At 37.4% G+C, this 18,538-nt stretch overlaps 2 long non-coding RNA genes and 1 other non-coding gene across 3 annotated transcripts; 2 read left to right on the top strand and 1 right to left on the bottom strand.

Annotated features, from left to right (window-relative positions):
- The first annotated feature begins 3,898 nt into the window (after positions 1-3,898).
- Positions 3,899-8,784, top strand: LOC110918206. Its single transcript, XR_002581142.2, has 3 exons — positions 3,899-4,458; positions 5,563-5,620; positions 8,215-8,784. It is a non-coding gene; the product is annotated as an uncharacterized LOC110918206 (long non-coding RNA).
- Positions 8,785-10,707: 1,923 nt separating this feature from the next.
- LOC118488626 lies at positions 10,708-10,813 on the bottom strand. Its single transcript, XR_004885170.1, has one exon. It is a non-coding gene; the product is annotated as a small nucleolar RNA R71 (small nucleolar RNA).
- Positions 10,814-15,015: 4,202 nt separating this feature from the next.
- LOC110918207 lies at positions 15,016-17,619 on the top strand. The gene is made up of 3 exons (XR_002581143.2): positions 15,016-15,508; positions 16,368-16,425; positions 17,394-17,619. It is a non-coding gene; the product is annotated as an uncharacterized LOC110918207 (long non-coding RNA).
- The last annotated feature ends 919 nt before the right edge of the window (positions 17,620-18,538 follow it).

Here is an 18,538-nt window from a genome sequence, read left to right as displayed (position 1 = left end):
TAGATTGAAATTGGAAAATTAACATGGCTTTTACGGTTAAAATTGGCTGATTTTTGGATATTATGTGGGAAAATCATTGATCTATAAGCCTACAAAATTTCAGATCAAAATTCCAAGTATTTTGAGCGAAATCAAGATTTTTCTGTCCGATCTGTTAAACATGTTCGTCATTGTTCTTGGTGATGTTCACCGATCGGATGGCAATCCGATCGGATGGCAATCCGATCGGATGACCATCTGATCCGTTGAACATTGATTTGATTAACACATAAGTCTCAAGTCTCGGATTGCGACCTGATCGGATCACCACCCGATCCGTTGCAATTCATTAAAACGTTGACCTTGTTGACTGTGACTCGATCGGATCACCATCCGATCCTCAGCATATTGTTCGTTCAATTTTTAAAAATTCAAGTGTCGAGTGGAAATCCGAACGGATTGCCATCCGATTCTAAAAAAACATATATCGTATAATTAATTTTTTAATTATACGACACATAATATGTAGGAAAAGGCAAGGTGGCAATTCTGTAATTAATGAGATCTCTCATTAAACCCCTTGGACTATAAATAGAAACCTTAGGGTTAGAGATTTGAACTTTTGCTCATTTGGATCTTTGGAGAGCTTGGTGCTTAGAGAGAGAAAGTGCTCTAGGTGATTCACGTGACATAGTACTTTTCAGATCTTTTATCGAATCATAGATTTAGTATGTTCTCGTGTTCGGTCCACGCACGTGTACGGATTCCGCACGTCACTCATGTCGGTTCGCAATCGTTTCGGAGTCGAAAACCGATCCTACAAGTGGTATCAGAGCAGGAGATCGATTGCACGGATCAATTACACAGATTCGCACTAGATCTCATCACTTTCAGATCAAAAATTCATCCAGATTTGTTGAATTTCTTTACTCTTCTAATTTCAACACTTTTAGATTGAAAATTGGAAAATTCACATGGCTTTTACGGTTAAAATTGGCTGATTTTTGGATATTATGTGCGAAAATCATTGATTTATAAGCCTACAAAATTTCAGATCAAAATTCCAAGTATTTTGAGAGAAGTCAAGATTTTTCTGTCCGAACTGTTAAACATGTTCGTCATTGTTCTTGGTGATATTCACCGATCGGATGGCAATCCGATCGGATGACCATCTGATCCGTTGAACATTGATTTGATTAACACATAAGTGTCAAGTCTCGGATTGTGACCCGATCGGATCACCACCCGATCCATTGCAATTCATTAAAACGTTGACCTTGTTGACTGTGACTCGATCGGATCACCATCCGATCCTCAACATATTGTTCGTTCAATTTTTAAAAATTCAAGTGTCAAGTGGCAATCCGAACGGATTGCCATCCGATTCTAAACTTTTCATTTGTTTGTGATTTAGGTCAAAGTGTTGGATACCCACTCGATCGGATCCCCATCCGATCACCAACACAAGAGGTTCAAGTATCGGAAACCCACTCGATCGGATCACCATCCAATAGTTGGTTGGTGTCACTCGATCGGATCACCATCCGATCCAAAACACATTATCACTCGATCGGATCACCACCCAATCCAGAGCATATTGTCAGGCATCGGATCGTCACTCGATCGGATCACCATCCGATCCGCTCCCATCCGATCATTATTACTGTTAACTTTTGTTGACCCACTCGATCGGATACCCATCCGATCCAGTTATTTGATAGTTTTTAAACTGATCATTTTTGTTTATTGATATTCAGGTGTGATTCAGGTGATTCAAAGGTGATAATCGAGAAACATCATGGGTGAAGAATTCTACAACACGTTTTACAAGGCGTTTACGTCTGAGTCCTCCAAAACCTCAACCGTTACACCAAAAACTATAACAAAAGCAATCAGTGATAATATTAAACATGACAACTTCTATGGGACTTATTCGAAACCACCTAAACTCGAAAGTATTGAAGATTACACATGGTGCAAAAGAACGTTTTATCAACTGGGCTAAAGCTTACGCACATGAAAGCTGGTTTTGCATGGAACTAGAAGTAAAACACATGTGTGTTGAACAAAAAATGATTACATTGCTGTATCAATCGGTTTGAGACGATATTATTTCATTAATTGATGAAACTACTTCAAAAGGTTTGTGGGAAGCTTTAGAGAGAAAATGTACGGGTGGCGAAGAAATTATCAAAAACAAACGATCGTTATTGAAAAAAGAATTTGATTTGTTTACATCCATGAAAGAAATTATCAAAAACAAACGATCGTTATTGAAAAAACAAACGATCGTTACAGAGGAAGCATGATTAATCAAGCATCAAAGATGGCATTTAGTGCAGGAAGTTCAAAGGATTCATCTCAACACAACTCTTCAAAAGATCCGGGTTATCATTCGTTTGCTTCAAATTCGTCAAATCCGAACATAATCCAGTGCAATATCGCCATAGATCTGAAAAACTTTCAGAGTCTGAATGCTGAAGCTGCCAAGCAACAAATGGTGTTTTTAGCATCTGTTCTGGAATCATACGAAAGTCTGATCGCGGGTAAGGTTGGAAACCCGAATATGACGAAGGAATATTATGATCAGATCGATCTAGAGGTGACGGAGCTGATAGACATAAAATGGTGCATGGCTAGCGCTATGAGGAGAGCACAAAGGTTTATGGAAATCACCGGAAGATCATGTTTGGGAACTGCTGATACAAAACTGGGATTCAATAAATCGAAAGTTACCTATTTCAAGTGCAAACAAAAAGGGCACTTCAAGAGTGAATGCACAAACAGGCAAACTGATGAAGTTGTGAATCCGTTCAAAGATGATTATTTTCAAAAAGCAATCTATCATCGCAACAGTGAGTCATCAAAGTTGAATCAAAAGAAAATCAGCGAAGGTTCATCAAAAGAGAAATCGAGGGCTCTAGTAGTTATTCAGGACGACGAGGGTTATGACTGGAGCAAAGTTCTTCGAGAAGAAGATTATGTTGGATCCGCATTCGTAGCTGAAGTTGTTGATGATAAACGATGGCAGAGAGATAATGCTAGTTTTGAAATCAGAAAGTTATATGCTCCTTTTAAGGAAGCTCAAAAAGCAAAAAGATGGGAAGCTGAGCGAGAATGTTATTTGGATCCACAAGGTAATCCAGTGGTTGATCATAAGAAGTTGGATTTTGATGCAGTGACAAATTTATTTCCAGATCGTGACTCGTTTCATACGAGGAGATTATCAGAGAAAGATTATGAAGCTAACTTGTATAAACGTTTAAAAGAAGTATATAAGGCAAGTTTACCAAGAGTGATGGAGTTGAGAAAGAAGAAAGAAGAAGAGATTGAGAAGCTGGTTGAAGAGGTGAAGAAAATAGCAGGGGATGCTGATGAGAACGAACAAAAGAATGATGAGGTTCATAAGTTGAAAACAGAAGAATCAAAAGTGCTAGATGAAACTGAGGTAATTGAATCTTCTGAATTTTTAAATGATGAAAATGTTGATAAAACTAAAGATAAGTGCAAGAATTGCATAGAAATGTGCAAAGCCTGTACTGAGAAAGATGAAAAGATAAAAAAAAAAGATATTGAAATAAATAAAATTGAAAATGTTTTCAAAACAAAATGCAAAGAAATGCTTGAAAATGAATGTAATAGTCGTATTTTATAATCATGTTCATGTTGCCTTTATCACCGACTATTCTTTCAAACATTTGCACTAAAGTGGCAAAATGACTGTCATTTAGGAATTTAGAACCACCCATTAGCAACCAGCAATATAAATAAGTCCATTATATAGAAGACCAATCAACAACACTCAAGTAAAACACGACAACAGAAACCCACCAAATAGATCATTTTGTCACCAATATAAATTCTCAATTTTATTGATTTATTTATTTAGTTTTAATTTTTTTTCTCCACCAGCCTATTAATTATGTCTTCACCTTTCTTTTGGGATTAAATATCGTAGACAACTGTAGCATAAGCCAACTATCAAATTAATAATTTGTTTGATTGATTTTGTCAAAATACTCTCCTTATCTCTTGTAACAAACTAGCGAAATGATTGAATCTGAGGATCATAGTCAAGTTTATCGATAGGCTATTTGAACTTAATTGAAAGTCTTTTCAAAGCTCATAAACCAACCTTGAAGTCAGCCACATCGTAGCTGTTCGTACTATTTGTGTGTTTTGCTCAAAACAATCACCAGCGCGCCACCATAAACGAAGTCTGACGACCTTGCATCACGGCAATCAGGGTTCCGTTTCGACCCAACGTAATGGTCCCTAGATAATCTATCATTTCCGTTCATGTCATTGAGCCATCTTCGTTTGCTTGTTCTAAGCGGCAGCGGACCTCGGACATATTGTTAGAAGATCTTTGTTGAATCTCCATTATTTTGGTCAACTACCCTTCTCTAAAGCCGTTGCTTTAACCCGGTTCGATAGCTCTAGTCGGTTGTCTTTGATAAACTCCCAACAGCTTCTAAGGTAATCATCTACTCCATTTACGATTAATTGGTTCGAATACATGTTAGTGACCCCTTTGTTTCCGGCGACTAAGAATCGTATTAGATAAATGTTTTTAAGAAAGTGTTTTGGAGTGTTCTCTGTTTGTTGTTACTTGGCTAGAATCACACATGGATATTCATTAATAGTAGCAAACTTAGTAAATACTAAAATGCATTCTTGGTGATAGCTAAGTATTATTTTATGTATGAATCAACAGAACTATATTTACATTTAATGTATGACATCCTTTCTATTCCTATGAATCGATTTAACCTCCTGTTCATTGGGGGGGGGGGGGGGGGATATTCCGCGGTCCTCCCAACCGCCAAGGTGATCCCACCTCGCAGACCGCTACCCAGCAAGCCTGAGTCTGGGGGTAAATCCGCTACCGTAGGGGCATTAGGAACGAGCAACACTCGAACCCGCCACCTCCGGGTTAGAATGCGGGCTGGTGGCCATTGGGCTGACACCCAATGGTTAAGCTCTTAACATGTTCGTTGCACATGATTAAGCTCTTTACATGTTCGTTGTATGATTCATAGTTTAGAAATGCACCTACAAGATTAAGCTCTTAACATGAACTAAAATGGTAAAACTTGATTACATTTTCGGTTCCATACCTTCTGATCATTAGAGAAGATGACACTGTTTACCTGATATTATGTATATGATATTTAAATAAGAATGTATGAAACTATTTTTTTATTAGTTAAAAGTCAAACCTTGAATTTATTGAAATTATAATCATGTGTTTTCCTTAAAAAAACAAGAAATTAAATCCATGTTTTGAGAATTTAATGATAAGGTGCAATGAACTTATATTTGTAAGTCTAAGTATAATAATTGTATCTTTAAAGTTATTTTCTTAAACTTATATACTACGGAGGAGACATTTATTTTTATAAACTTTAGGCAATTAATTTGGTTGAACCGAATTGTTGTTATTGTTTCATTATTATTTTCGTTAATTATTAAAATAAAGGATTAGGTTCTAATTGTTAGTCGCCGGGAAAAAATGACAAACGGGTAGATTAGACGAATTATTTATCATATATCTTATTGAGAATAAAATATGGGATCTAGGTTTGCCTACATATAATGGACGATTTCGTTTTTGTTTTGCGTTGCTTGCTGAAATAAGGTACGGATTCTGTTTTCTTTTCATCATAGTATACTATTGTTTTCGTTAATCGTTGGTGCGGATTCTGTTTTCTTTTCATCATAGTATACTGTTATTTTCGTTAATCGTTGGTACGGATTCCTGTTCTTGACATCATAGTATATTTATTCAAGTCCGTTACTTTGTAGTACGTATGTTTTCGCTACTTATCTCTGTTTCGTGTTGTTATAAGACTAGTATATATTGTAGCATGCAATAGACCTTAGACCTTGTGCTCATTATTGCATGTTCCCTTTAGACTTATGGCAAGATAATTTTATTTCTGATATGCTTTGTACTCTGTCACCCGAGCAATTATATGTTTAGACTTGTCGTTGGGGCGTCAACGACATGACACTCATCGTGACGGTGCGTAACTAAAGTTCACGACGTCTCTAGCTTGTGCTTGTGTAGCACCTGGCTGCTAGAGGCGAATAGATCGATCTTAGCTCTGACTCCTGACTCCTGTTGAGATGGAATAATGTGTGTGCACCTACATGCACCGTCTCGGTGCATGGACTAGCTAGCTATGTACCCCTCTATTTAGGCTCGTGGGTGCTTCTATATTACGTGACTTGTGTTGTTATTATGTGTAGTCACGTATGTCTTGTCTCTGTTATGATATGTCTGATATGTTTATATGCCTCTGATTGTGTTCAGTATCTGTTTTGTGTAAGTATTAGGATCCAAGATACATAAGTATCCGTTTCAGTGCCAAAAATTTAGATTTGTTTAGCGCCAGTACCAGTTGATGTTTCTTTCTGTATGTCTGCCATTGCGTTCAGTATCTGATTCTGTTTTGTATTAGTTATAGTTGTTTCGACTAAGTCTCTGTATCGGTTTTGTCTTAGTATTCGTCTTAATATTAGTTTCAGTTTCGACTTAAATTCACATGTCGTGTTATACGCTAGTTTGTATCCGTCAGTATATGTTTTCAGCATTTGTTCCGGTGTCTGTCTCAATATTTGTCTTTAGAACTGATTGGTTTCCGGTATTGGTTTACAAAATTTTATAAGTATTATATGACTCTGTTTTCGAAACTCAGGCTATTTAAATTATTTTAATTTATTAAAAATATTTTTTTTTCAAAGTTTTAAATGTGGTTTCAGTGTTAGTCGTAGCTCGGCTTTCGTTTCGTTTTCTTCTATTCGTCTTTACATGTACTATTGATTTCTCCGTTACTGAGCAACTTTTTGGCTCAGCCGTAGTTTTCTTTTTGTGTTTGTCTTATTTGATTGACAGGTAATTTGGGAATGCGGGGAATAAGTGAAGAGTGTCGTGCATATAAAGATTTGTTGTATTTCGGTAATGTAAAGAAATGTAATTAGGTTCTTTTCATTTTTTTAAACTTTAGAATTAGTTTTAAACTTTTGTTTTCGACGTTATGGATTAGTTTTAGTTTTGATATCTGTATGAGTGACTCGTCAACCTGTTCAGGTTGGGGTGTTACAATTATGGTATCAGAGCCATGGATCTTTCCTGTAGAAAACTTAAAGCGTAAAACTTGACCTTGTGAGGTAATGGGTAGACGTTGGGTTAGGACTTCAACTATTGTCAACCTTTATACTCTTGAGTTCGTCATCTTTGGGTCTTTTTGCTGAGGGCATTCCTTTTGTCAATCTCTACTAAATCTGCTTATGATCATGTTCAGTATCTGAATCTGTTTTAGTATCAGCTGTATCTATTTTATGTAGTATCCGCATCGGTTTTGTATCGAAATTTTGCCTCAGTGTCATTTTTAGTTTTCGATGTAGATATGGATGTTGTGTTTGGTTTATATCTATCGTCACATGTTTTAAGTGTCTGTATCAGTATTTGTTTTGTTTGGTTTTGTCTCCTGTTCCACATCAATTTTATGTTTTATCAAGATAAACACATCTACGTTTGTTATCTTTTCATTATGTCTTAAAATTATAACAATTGACCATGCTTCCTCTATCGTTAGTATTCCTTTCCTTACAATTTGAATAGGTCATTGAGATGCATGGCGGGAGGACAATTAGGGCACGGATGTAAGATAATTGACAATTACGGTCATGAACGTAATCGTGAATTATAGGTACATATGTGCGCTTTAGATTCCTGTTATTTAGATTGATGTCTATCCGAATCTACTTAAGTCTTAGTACTCTTATGTTTCATATGTTTGATATCTTTGTCGGAGATCTCATATGAATTTCGATCCGATTTAATCCTCGTTTATTTGTCACCTTAAAAGTTCAGTATTAATAAAGTACCATATTTTGTATCTGAATCTATTATGTTTGTTATGTATCCGTTATGTTGATATATGTGTGTCATTCATGCTTAGCAATTTCGAGGACGAAATTTTTTTAGAAGGGTAGAATTGTAATAGTCATATTTTATAATCATGTTAATGTTGCCTTTATCACCGACTATTCTTTCAAACCTTTGCACTAAAGTGGCAAAATGACTGGCATTTAGGAATTTAGAACTACCCATTAGCAACCAGCCATATTGACGGGTACCCTTAAGGCCTTTAAATAGACTAAAATACCATACTTTATCCGGTTAATAGCTTGAATTTGGTAATCACAAGATGTTTGATGTTACAGGTGTTAAAGAGCTTAAAATGCGGGTTTTATGGAGCTTGGATGGATGCTAGAAGTTGGCGGTGTTGGGATTGAAGAAATGGTGAATTAAATGAAGGAAACAAGGAAAAACTAACACTCAGCGCCGTAACCTACGGCACTTGGCCGTAGGTTACGGCCCCAACCTTTGCAAAAAGCCTTCGCCGTAACATAGAAGCCACCCGCCATAAGGGAAAGCTGCCCGCCGTAACCTACGGCCCTCTGTCGTAGGTTACGCCACTGACTGATCCAATTTTGTAACTTATGCATTAAATTGTCATTTCATGGGTTTTTATGGTGGCTCATCATATGTTTTCGGTTACCACTTGTCTTGGGAACGATTTTGGGAGCAATTTTTGGAGACTTGGGCTTGAAGAACACTTGTTTAATCATTAGTTTTTGTGATTTGATCTTTATGAACAATAGAACTTTTGTTATGATGTTGCTTCAAGCCATGAGTGGCTAAACACTTGATGATTGTCCTGGATTGAAGGTTTGTTTGAGACATTTCATGTTTGTTTTTTCTAATTTCTAGAATAACAATCTTTATCTTTATGATTTGTTGTTATGATGTGTGATTGTTTGTTAGTAACTTGTTGATTCTTATGTTGAATTAATTAGAAACCATACGTTCTTGGTGCCGTTGGCAATCGAGATATCATGGGTATAGTTAGGCTTGGGTAAGGGTTGATTGATCATCGGGTAACAACCTCACATTCTAGGAATCTGAGTACTTAGTTCCCTTTCATCACTGCAAGTAATCACACATGAGCTATGTCTATGTAGTTCGTTCTAGTGAAATGATAATATGAATGTCGAAACAAACCGGAAATCTAGGATGGTCATTTGTCTCTAATTTGCTTACAACTAAAACTTCTCCTTTGCAATTTACTTAGTTAAATCTAGTTCCTAAACCAATTCACTCAAATCAATTCTTGAACTTTATTTTCTTGCAATTAGTCTAATTTAGTTAATCTAGATAAATTCTCAAATAACACATATTCCACAAACTCCCTGTGTTTGATACCTACTTACCGCTATCTACTTAATAGTAATTGGATTAAATTTGATTGTGACCATGACATCACGTCAAGTTTTGGCGCCGTTGCCGGGGAGTAGTGAGCAACGTGTGTTATTTTTGCTTTTCTTAAGTTTGTTATTTTTCTGGTTTACGCGGGGTGTGTTAGTGTGCAGGTATTTACAGGTGCATGCGTACTAGAAGCTCTCACAAGCTTTCACCGTTAGCATTTGATCCGGAAATCGAACGAACTTTGCGAGCAAACAGGATTTTGTTAAGGGAAAATACCATCAGCGGTTCACCAACAACACCAATTACACCGATTACACCACTGAGATACATGGATCGGGATCCACCACCACCACCACCCACTACGGGTGAAACTGCTCCACCATTTATACCAACAACCACTCAACCTTCACCAAATACCACCCTTCCAACCACAACCAATGAACCCACCATACTTCAAAATGTCACACCAACCAACACCACACAACCCATTACCACTCAAGAAGAACCAACCATTACCTTTAACCCTGCTACTACTATTCCACCTTTATCCCATTTCTTCCCGGGTGCGGGTCCATCATATTCAAACTATACCATAGCACCAAACTCGACCATTGTCCATGCTTCATCGTTTCGAGCATCAAACCAGTCGGGTTTTCAGTACTCAACTCTTCCATTTGGGCAATCTTCGGGAATTCAAGGAGATGGTTATGATGAGGGATATGAGGAAATTGAGGGTTTTGATGCGGATGTGTATGCTTTTGGGGGTGATGGAGATCAAGGAGACTTTGGTTATGTGCAAGGTCAATTTCAGGGAATGCCAAGTGTTGGTGGAGTGCAACAACAACTCATACCACAACACGTTAGGCCAAGGCCACAAGGGCCACATGTTCAACAGCCTATACCATTGCAACAAGTTCGGCCACAAAATGCACGCCCACAATTCCAAAGGCCAATTCAACAACCACTGATGCCACAACAACAATTTCAACAACCATTAGCACCACAAGGGCATAGGCCTAGACCAATGGGTCCTGTGCGTCCAAGGGGTCGGGTTGGTGTACCAAGAAGGCATCTTAGAGATCATGCAAGAGGTATTGAAGCACATTTTAGGCCGGTGATTACTCATAATGCTTCACCGGTAGTTATTCCTCACAACGACCAAGGAAGAACTTTTGAAGTGAGAAAGAATTCTTTTCAAAGTTTGCCGAAATATAAGGGTCTAGCAACGGAGGAACCTTATTTCCATTTGGAAGCTTATGACCCAATTTGCAATACTCTTGGGAGTCAAGGTTTTTCGGCCGATGATGTCAAGTTAGTTCTATTTCAATTTTCGTTGGAGGATAAGGCAAAGAAGTGGTTCTACACTTTGCCTTCAGCATCTATTTATACTTGGGGGGAAATGCAACAGATTTTCTTAGATGAGTTCTACATCGCCCAAAAGACAAATGATGCTAGGAAGGGGTTGAGGAGTTTTCAACAACAACAAGGCGAAATGTTTCATGAAGCCTTCGAGCGTTTTAATATGATGATCAAAAATTTCCCGCATCATGGAATTGAACTTTGGGAGTTGATGAATGCTTTCCATGAGGGGTTGTGTGCCGAAGATGCGCGTGATTTAATGTCCATCACTAATGGGACTTTTGGCACAAACTATGAGCATGACGATTGGGAGTTCTTGGAGCAAATGGCCATTACATCAAAGAGAAAAGCTCAAGCATCAAGGAGAGCACGACCGGCCATTACCCGAACACAAGTGCATGCGGTTGATGATGGTAATGTTCAAACTTCTAACCAAATTTATGATGTTTGTGCTATTTGCAATGAAATAGGTCATGCGGCTGAAAATTGCCAAGGAATGGTGGAAGGGCAATATGAAGAAGTTCATGCGGTACAAGGTCAAGGAGGGGGTGGTATAAACTTCAACATGAATTCTAACACTTACCACCCCGGGTTGAGGAACCACCCAAACTTTCGTTATGGGAACCCTTCAAATCAAGTTAACCCGAATTTCCAAGGAAACCAAGGATTTCAAAGGCAATATCAAACGGGTCAAAGCTTTTCGGGTGGAAACGAAGTAATGGAAATGTTGAAGGCGATGCAAGTCGAAATGCAACGAATGAATCAACGTGATGAGGTTCGGATGCAAAAGGACGAGGCCCGTGATAAAGCAATTCAAACTTTGACTACTCAAATGGGTCAACTTGCGAGTGAAGTGGCGATTTTGAAGAAAGAAAAAGGCCAGCTACCAAGTGATACGGTGACAAATCCCAAGAACATAAAAGGCGTTAATATCAATGTGGTAAGCACCGTTCCTAGTACCGAATTTAACGAAAAATGTCTAACCTCTTCGTGTCAAATAAATACAGGTATAGAGAAGGATGCCGATGGTGAGAATGATAAAGAACATGGAGCACCAATCGTGCCTATCTGTGTGGGAAAATTAAAAATCCCTCATGCATTGTTGGACTACGGGGCAAGCATGAGTGTGCTACCAGGCGATCCATACGATATGTACGACTTTGGTCTGCTTGAAGATATAGACACCATGGTAAACTTGGCGGATGAAAGTTGGAGGCGTCCACGGGGAATGGTTCGGAATGTTAAGATTCAGTTGGGAGAGTTTGAATACCCGGTGGATTTTCTAGTTCTAGACTATGCTTCTACCAAAATGGCAACACAACAAAGGGTAATCTTAGGTAGACCGTTTCTATACACAGCAAAAGCTCAAATTAATTGTAGAGACGAGATTATTACCATGACCGAAAAGAAGCGTAAGTTTTCCTTTGATGTTCAAACTAGAGTGATTAGTTATTAGTCCATTGAGGGGAAGGGTGGTGAGTCTAGTGATTGTATGAAAAATGTGTTTCAAAGAATGAGAAAAAAGCACCCACCAGACCGTGAAAAAAAAACATATGGGTATAAGTAGGAGTGTATTTGATTACCCACCGAGTCGAAACGAGACGGATGCATTTTGCTCAATGGCACAATGTAGTGATGGAAGTGGCAGTAACCGATTCTTTGAGCCACCATAAATGGGGGTGCCACGGTCTGGCTGAAGACTCGAAACTTAGCGCTGCTCGGGAGGCAACCCGGGGTTTTATATTGATCTTGCTGTTTTTATCTTTCTATGTTTCAGGGCCATGGCGACATTCAAGTGTGGGGAAGATGTACGGATATTTGGGTAAAAGTGGTGATAGGAAGTCTGATTATCTACAACATCTGTTGTGGCAAACTTCACCAGGTCAATGTACTCTTTCCTTAGTCTTGTTGTGTTCTTTAGCTTTGAAATATTGGTAGTTAGTTTCTTTGATTTTGTTTAAAAAAATACAAAAAGAAATTTGGGGTTTGAGGTTATAAGCTTTTAGTTGGTGTTTAAGAATTTATGCGATCAAAGTCTCTCAAAACCATACATTGGGTCAATGTATCCCAAGTGTGGGGATGGGAAGAAATTTTGAGATTTTTGAATTTTTTTTTTTAAATCAAGCAAAACATGAAAAATTTGAACACCTTAGTCTAACCCCAGATGATGCACCGGCAACCCTTAATACCCTTTTGATCTTGGTGAGAGTTGAAGCCACACTTGTACATAAATAAAATTTATCTTTGATGAGAGTGGCAACGGGCGGGGGTGCATTAGAACTTGTGCTTGAATGCGGTTTGAGCCCTTAGTTGGACGTGAATGTGAAATGGATAAGGGCATTTAGGTAGCCTTGTCTTTAGTGTGTGTGAGTGTGGGAATTGGGGGGTTGGACCTCATAAATTATATATATGAGCATGGTTGTGAGAGGGGCGGGGGTTTGGACATTTAGTTGCCCAATTTTGTGCCTACAAGCCTATCGTTTGTTACCCCTAGTTAGTTACCTAAAAATTTACCCAATTTGACCCGGTCTTATAGTATTAGTGGTTGTTTAGTAGTTGTGATTTAGTTTGTTTTATAAAAAAAAAGAAAAAAAAAGAAAAGAAGAAAAAAAAAGAGAAAAAGCAATGAAAAATGAAAAAAAAGTGATGTTTAGTTGTCTTGTATATAGTAGTTAAGTTTGATAGTTGTTCGTTTGTTTCTTTGGGTAATAAAAGACCGAGTTAAGTTTTCGCTACTTCATATATATTCCATTTCCTACCCATTCGCTTAGCCTCGTTACAACCTTAAAAACCCCTTTGATTTGCATTCATGTTTGGCACTTGTAGGAGGAGGACCGATTTAGGTACAACCCTATAGTTGTGCAATCACCCGTTTGCCTATTGTGTGTCTAGTTTATCTTTGCTAGTACTTACTTGTAGCCGAGAGGAGAGATTTAGAGAGGGGTGTATTGTTTTGGGTGTTAAGAACGGGTTAGTAAAAGGATGACAGGTTTTTGTTTAGTTTATGTTGATCGTGTATGTGTTGAAAATAGTTTTTGAATGAGTTGCTTGGGACAAGCAACGGGTAAGTGTGGGGATGTGACGGGTGGTCTGTAGGACAACTCTTAAGTCCTTTAAATAGACTAAAATACCATACTTTATCCGGTTAATAACTTGAATTTGGTAATCACAAGATGTTTGATGTTACAGGTGTTAAAGAGCTTAAAATGTAGGTTTTATGGAGCTTGGATGGATGCTAGAAGTTGGCGGTGTTGGGATTGAAGAAATGGTGAATTAAATGAAGGAAACAAGGAAAAACTAAAACTCAGCGTCGTAACCTACGGCACTTGGCCGTAGGTTACGGCCCCAACCTTTGCAAAAAGCCTTCGCCGTAAGACAGAAGCCACCCGCCGTAAGGGAAAACTGCCCGCCGTAACCTACGGCCCTCTGCCGTAGGTTACGCCATCGACTGATCCAATTTTGTAACTTATGCATTAGATTGTCATTTTATGGGTTTTTATGGTGGCTCATCATATGTTTTCGGTTACCACTTGTCTTGGGAACGATTTTGGGAGCAATTTTTGGAGACTTGGGCTTGAAGAACACTTGTTTAATCATTAGTTTTTGTGCTCTAATCTTTATGAACAATAGAACTTTTGTTATGATGTTGCTTCAAGCCATGAGTGGCTAAACACCTGATGATTGTCCTGGATTGAAGGTTTGGTTGAGACATTTCATGTTTGATTTTTCTAATTTCTAGAATAACAATCTTTATCTTTATGATTTGTTGTTATGATGTGTGATTGTTTGTTAGTAACTTGTTGATTCTTATGTTGAACTAATTAGAAACCATACGTTCTTGGTGTCGTTGGCAATCGAGATATCATGGGTATAGTTAGGCTTGGGTAAAGGTTGATTGATCATCGGGTAACAACCTCACGTTCTAGGAATCTGAGTACTTAGTTCCCTTTCATCACTGCAAGTAATCACACATGAGCTATGTCTATGTAGTTCGTTCTAGTGAAATGATAATATGAATGTCGAAACAAATCGGAAATCTAGGATGGTCATTTGTCTCTAATTTGCTTACAACCAAAACTTCTCCTTTGCAATTTAATTAGTTAAATCTAGTTCATAAACCAATTCACTCAAATCAATTCTTGAACTTTATTTTCTTGCAATTAGTCTAATTTAGTTAATCTAGATAAATTCTCAAATAACACATATTCCACAAACTCCCTGTGTTTGATACCCACTTACCACTATCTACTTAGGAGTAATTGGATTAAATTTGATTGTGATCACGACATCACGTCACATATAAATAAGTGCATTATATAGAAGACCAATCAACACCACTCAAGTAAAACACGACAACAGAAACCCACCAAATGGATCATCTTGTCACCAATATCAAATTAATAATTTGTTTAATTGATTTTGTCAAAATACTCTCCTTATCTCTTGTAACAAACTAGCGAAATGATTGAATCTGAGGATCGTAGTCAACTTTATCGATAGGCTATTTGAACTTAATTTAAAGTCTTTTCAAAGCTCATAAACCAACCTTGAAGTCAGCCACATCGTATCTCTTCGTACTATTTGTGTGTTTTGCTCAAAACAATCACCAGCGCGCCACCATAAACGAAGTCCGACGACCTTCCATCACGGCAATCAGCGTTCCGTTTCGACGTAACGTAACGGTCCCTGGATAATCGATCGTTTCCGTTCATGTCATTGAGCCATCTTCGTTTGCTTTTTCTAAGCGGCAGCGGACCTCAGACATATTGTTAGAAGATCTTTGTTGAATCTCCATTATTTTGGTCAACTATCCTTCTCTATGGCCGTTGCTTTAACCCGGTTCGATAGCTCTAGTCGGTTGTCTTTAATAAACTCCCATCAGCTTCTAAGGTAATCAACTACTATGTTTACGATTAATTGGTTCGAATATGTGTCAGTGACCGATTTGTTTCCGGCGACTAAGAATCGTATTAGATAAATGTTTTTAAGAAAGTGTTTTGGAGTGTTCTCTGTTTGTTGTTACTTGGCTAGAATCACACATGGATATTCATTAATAGTAGCAAACTTAGTAAATACTAAAATGCATTCTTGGTGATAGCTAAGTATTATTTTATGTATGAATCAACATAACTATATTTACATTTAATGTATGACATCCTTTCTATTCCTATGAATCGATGTAACCTCCTATTCGTTTTATGATTCATAGTTTAGAAATGTACCTACAAGATTAAACTCTTAACATGAACTATAATGGTAAAACTTGATTACGTTTTCGGTTCTGTACCTTGTGATCATTAGAGAAGATGACACTCTTTAGCTGATATTATGTATATGATACTTAAAAGAATGTATGAAACTATTTTTTTTTTATTAGTTAAAAGTCAAACATTGAATTTCTTGAAATTATAATCATGTGCTTTCCTAAAAAAAAGAAACTAAATCCATGTTTTTAGAATTTAATGATATGGTGCAATGAACTTATATTTGTAAGTCTAAGTATAATAATTGTATCTTTAAAGTTGTTTTCTTAAACTTATATACTACGGCGGAGACAGTTATTTTTATAAAATTTAGGCAATTAATTTGGTTGAACCGAATTGTTGTTATTGTTTCATTATTATTTTCATTAATTATTAAAATAAAGGATTAGGTTCTAATTGTTAGTCGTCGGGAAAAAAAATGACAAACGGGTAGATTAGACGAATTATTTGTCATATATCTTATTGAGAATAATTATGGGATCCAGGTTTGCCTACATATAATGGACGATTTCGTTTTTGTTTTGTGTTGCTTGCTGAAATAAGGTACGGATTCTGTTTTATTTTCATCATAGTATACTATTATTTTCGTTAATCGTTGGTACGGATTCCCGTTCTTGACATCATAGTATATTTATTCAAGTCCGTTACTTTGTAGTACAGATGTTTTCGCTACTTATCTCTGTTTCGTATTGTTATAAGACTAGTATATATTGTAGTATGCAATAGACCTTAGACCTTGGAAAAAGCAAGAACGCTTTTTATAACAAACCTGGTTACAAAAAGAAGAATATGAAGGCAGGGTTGGGTTATAAAAAGAAACAAAACCAAGATAAATGGTTTGAAAAGCAAAATTTTCAAAAGAAAATGAATTTCTTTCACGGGAAAATTTCGGAAGAAGAGAAAGAACTCCAATTTAGACGACAGTCTAATGAAGAGTTCTATGCTAAGAAAAAGCAACAACAACAGGCTAAAGATGTTTCGAGGAAAACTTGCTTTAAATGTGATCAAACTGGACATCTTGCACGAAAGTGTCCAAACCCAAAGCCTGTTGATGTTGAGAAACAGAAATCTGAGGATGTGAAACAAATGTCTACCAGATTTGATTCCAAACAAACTTGGAGGTACAATACAAGCAAGTTTGCTTCGAATCAAACTTGGAAATCAAGCCAGACTAGGTTTGATTCAAAACAAACCTGGAATTGTCACACACCCAGATTCAGAACAATATGACAAAACCAAACCAGTTTTGGAAACCAAAAGTTGTTGATCAAAATCAAAATAATCAAAATTAGTCACAATTTTACAAAAGAAGTGCTTCAAAAGGACAAAACTGGGTGGTTAAGAAACAAGTGACTTCTGTGAATGACGAAAAAGTTGAAGTCAAAGATGAAAAAGTTTTTGTACAAAATGACAAAGATTTTCCATCATTGAATGAATTTTGTGTTGAAATGCCTAAGGTCAAACAGACCTGGGCTGAATTATTCAAGTAATTGAGTTGTGTATATGTGCAGGTGCTCCTGAAGAAAACTGAATGTCAACTAAAGGAATATCGGAGTAGCCTGGCACTAGAGGAGAAGGCTACTCGTCCCTGCCACTGAGAAACACGGAGTTAGTATGTTTGTGTACGTAAGTAAACCATATTTCAAAAATCCTAAAAACTGAAAAAATTAAAAATTAAAAATATGTTTGTTTTTAAATTTGTCAAAAATTCAAAAAAAAAATTCAAAAATATGTTGATTGATGATGTGTGTAAAATGCAACATATAAATCACATCAATTAAGGCATAAAACTAACCCTTTTTAAGTACTACTGTTGGAAAAAGAGTGTTTTTGTCTTCCTTTTGTATTTTCAGGATGAAATGAGCTCAAATTCACAAAAGAAGCAAAAAGACAACTAATTCTAGCATAAATACAAGAAAAGGAATAAAAGTAGACTGCCCGGACCCTCAACGGCATCCTCCAAAGCAAAGAAGAGAAAGCAGAAGTCTGAACACGCCCCGTGCTCAGCCAGCACGGGGCCGTGCCCAAGAAGCAGCATAAAAGACAAACTTATAGAAGCTTCCATTGCCCACCACGGGGCCGTGTCCAGCGTGCACGGGGGCGTGGTGAAAGTACAACAGGCGCATTAATTGTAATTGCGAATTACAATTAATGAGGAGAGAGAGTGTCAGACGGGCACGGGGGCGTGTCCAGTGGACACGGGGCCGTGCCCAGCCTTCTGTTCAGCCTATAAATAGGAGTGCTTGGTTTCATTCCATCTCATCCCTTGGCACACCACCTCTCTCACACTTCATCCACCACCCACCACCACCATAACACCATCATCCACCACCATCATCCATTGTCCATCGTAGAGTGTGTGAGTCGTCTCGGGATCCAAGATTGATCGTAAGAGTTCTTGACAATCAAGGCCATGTTTGCCTAAGTCTCTTACATCACTTGGTGAAGACAAGTGTTTAGTATAATACTTTTTATTTTCAATCTTTTGCACTTTTTATTTGGTTTTGTATTAATGACTTTAATAACTAGTTAATTATGTTGAAGGTGATCTTTCCTTATCGTTTGTCCGTGGTGTCTTGGCATTATTTTACTGTCTATATAAAATAAAAGATTTTCACCATTCATATCTCCACGGTCTATATGGAGGTATGTTGGC

The sequence above is a fragment of the Helianthus annuus genome, chromosome 16, assembly GCF_002127325.2.
Source record: "Helianthus annuus cultivar XRQ/B chromosome 16, HanXRQr2.0-SUNRISE, whole genome shotgun sequence".
Taxonomy (NCBI): Eukaryota; Viridiplantae; Streptophyta; class Magnoliopsida; order Asterales; family Asteraceae; genus Helianthus; species Helianthus annuus.
This window is presented reverse-complemented; position numbering and strand designations above follow the sequence as displayed.